This window comes from Hipposideros armiger, unplaced genomic scaffold, assembly GCF_001890085.2.
Source record: "Hipposideros armiger isolate ML-2016 unplaced genomic scaffold, ASM189008v1 scaffold_79, whole genome shotgun sequence".
Lineage (NCBI taxonomy): Eukaryota > Metazoa > Chordata > Mammalia > Chiroptera > Hipposideridae > Hipposideros > Hipposideros armiger.
This window is the reverse complement of record NW_017731429.1, coordinates 232,224-235,846: the sequence shown is the minus strand read 5'-3', so window position 1 is coordinate 235,846 and position 3,623 is coordinate 232,224.

Genomic DNA, 3,623 nt, shown 5'->3' with positions numbered 1-3,623 from the left:
CATTCAGAAGTGATGACAAACTAGGTACATGACAGTAGTGGTAAAAAGTGCCTCCTAAGATTCCTTCCTATAGAATAACCCATTAATAAAATAATGCACTGGGAGAAAGAAAAAAAACTCATACTGATTTTCCCTGTGGCACCACTTTTTTCTTGTCTCATCTTTCTTAGTTATTTGCACACCATACATTTCACCCATTTAAAATATACTATTCAATGGATTTTAGTATAGTTACAGTGTTGTGCAAGCATCACCACAATCAATTTTAGAATATTTTCATCACCCCTGGCCTCAAAAGAAAACTCCTACCTTTTAGCAGACACCTCCAATCCCCTCAAGCCTATGCACCAACTAATCTACTTTCTGTCTCAATGGATTTGCCTTGGTCCCATTATTGACACCCCCAAAAATATGCACCACTTTTTCCTGATAGTTTTGTTCACATTACTTCAATTTTATAATCAAACAGACAGAATATCCTAATAATAACATTTACTAATTACTTGCTATGTTTTAGGCACTATGCTAAGTATTTTATGATATTTTCTCATGACAACACACACTTCTCACAGTAGTTAAGAGAAATGTTTAGCAGTGGATGGTACATGGTAAACTCTATTATCATTTCCTGGGCTGGGTATTGAACTCTGAATTCAGAATATTGCCCCCTCCAGGCATCTAAGAGGATACAAGTTAGCATTATGGTTAGAAGCATGGGGATTTGAATTAGGCTGCCTGGGTTTGAATCCTTGCTCTACCTGTTGGCAGCTGCATGAGCTTTGAAAAGTTGCTCAATATATCTGTACTACAATTTCTTTACATAGAAAATGAGAAGATGAGTACTTTCATGTAGGGTTGTGGAGATTAAATGACATCATAAAGGTCAAGTTCCTTATCAATGACTGTCCCATAGTATGTGTTCTAGAAATAACAGTTGATCTATTACTAGAATGCAGAATGTGAGTGTTTGATGATGGAATCAATCAAGAGTTGTGCAAGTGTGGGCNGAGCTTAACATTCTTCTGAAAGAACAAAAGGAATGAAAGGGGTAGTGCGATAGTGTGTAACCTTAAAAAAACAAGGAAACAATATAAGCAAGTACTTTATAATAGCATGTTAAAATTATAATCAATAGTCCAATAGACCTTGATATTTTACATTCTACCAATACAGTATATCAAAAGCCCTGGTCTCTTTTTTAATTAAAAATAGAAGACAATATATCTGGGGGAAAATGTCATGTCTGTATTTATTTTAGTTTATACAAAGTTAAGGTGTAAACAACTTCAGTAGCATTTTGGGAAGTACATTTTATTGCCATTGATTTAAAACAGAGTAAGATATTCTATTAATAGTCAAAATTGTCATGGCACTTTTGGTAGAATACATGTACTATAACACTAACTATAAAACACAAAGAACTGACTTATGAATTGTAGTAATATTATGAGCAAGCAGGTTTTGCAAAAGCCTGCAGGTTTCATCTTTTAAATATACAAAATAATTCTTAGGAAACCCTGTTTTCTCTTAAACCTTTTTTTTCTTTACTACCATAGTTTTTTATTTATTACCAATGTTTACATCCCCAACTATTAGAGAGCAAACTGATCTTTCCCAATGGTATTGTAGAAAAAGAAGAGAGAAGAGACTAAAATCTGAATTTAATGTAATCTCCAATTGAAAGTGATATTGCAGTAATCTGACATCACGTTTTTGGTGTCGTCAAAGCTTTCTCTCCTCCTCATATATTTACCACCCACTTCCCCCCAAACACACACATTGGAAGTCCTCTGCAGGGGATCTGCAATTTTTATGAGTGTAGGTAGGCGAGATGATCATAAATTGCTGTGCTCTTTGGATATTTTCAGTCATCACTGATGAGAATGGAAATTGGTACAAGCTTTCCAAAAGTAATTTTCAGGTTGTTTTAAAATTTTGCATAATTGTTGATTCAACAACTTCACTACTAAGAATTTATTCTAAAGAATTAGTCATTGATGTGCATAAAAATTTATCTTTATAGCACTAGTTAAAAGCAAACTACTGGCAATATCTTTAATGTCCAGCATTCACAATTTGGTTAAAATAAACACATAGTATATAGCAATACAACAAAATTTCCATTCACCCTCACAATTTATGCTATATAAACATATTTAATGAGTTAGAAAGGTGTTCATTATCAATTATTAATAGAAAAAATTAGGTCCCAAAACACCATGTTTAAAAGAATCCATTTAGGCAGAGAAAAAAGCTGGTTATTTTGGATAGTGGATTCATGCATGATTTTTATATTATTTTTACTTATTTTCCATAATATATGTGTTTAGTATTTATTACAAGAGGAAACATGTTATAAAGACACTGCTGCTCTTTCATACCACAAAAAACATTCTCTTGACTCCCATTGATACAAGTTTGCTAATATTTTAACAGCTGGTTACCAGCTGACCAATAAAGAAATTTAATAATATACATAACAATGTCATTTAAATTATACGGTTTACATTCATATTTATAATTGTATTATTGTATTTATATCCTATTTATATTTATATTGTTGTACATATAAAACTAATTGGATACTCTGAATATTAATTATAATTCCTATAAGATTCAGACAGAGAAGATAAAATGAAATATAAATTGAATGGCTCTTCTAGGGGTCACGGAGAAAATAACAAACATCTGTGCTTACTATGTGCCAGGCATGTTTTTCTACAAGTAGAGCGCTCAGAACTGTGTCTGGCACAGAGTAAAAACTATGTAAACATTTGATATTGCCACTCTTGTCCATTTATTTTTGGGATACTATTTAGTTACCCACATAAAGCACCTAGTCTTCCACTAACAATGTCTTCACATATTTCCTTTCTAGTAGAATATTTGAAGTAAAGCCTCCAATGCCTAGAAAAATCTACCATTTAAATGGGAGCTATTATTGTAAATAAACATTATGGTCAAGAACATGAACCTGGAGGACCATGTTTACAGATATACTGGATACAAATCTAACGGCACTGTTAATGGTTGTGTGAATGTAATAGTCAGGAGAGTCTGAATTATAAGTGGCAGAAAATCAACTCAATATGCCCAGAACAGATGAACAAAGAACCCAAAGAAGAGTTTATTGCCTCATATACAATAATTAGGAAGTTAAGGTTAAGTCAGATTCATACACAGCTGAACCAAGAGACTCAAATGGAATTTTTATTTCTCCCTGCTCTCCTTTCTCTCACTCATTGATTCTTCATCTCTGTGTTTTGGTATGTGCTCGCCTAAATGCCACATGTCACATGGACTGAGAAAATGATGGCCATTTCCTATGGCTCTCTTTCTTAAAGCTTTTTTTTCCCCCCGAGGGGGTAAGGTGGGGGTTGGTGGCAGCAGAAGAGAGAACTCTGGACGGTTCAGTTAGATCCCAAGCACCATCCTAGATCTGTCATTTTAGCCAGGAGGAATGCGGTCCTCTGATTAGCCCACTGTGGCCAGAAGGGCAAATACACTGTTTAGAAATCCTGCTAGAATCATATGATGTATTTGGACACTATTTTCTGTCATCTTGTTTTCTTATCCATAAAATGTGAAATCACCCCCCTTCCCAAGGGTGGTAGTGATGATAA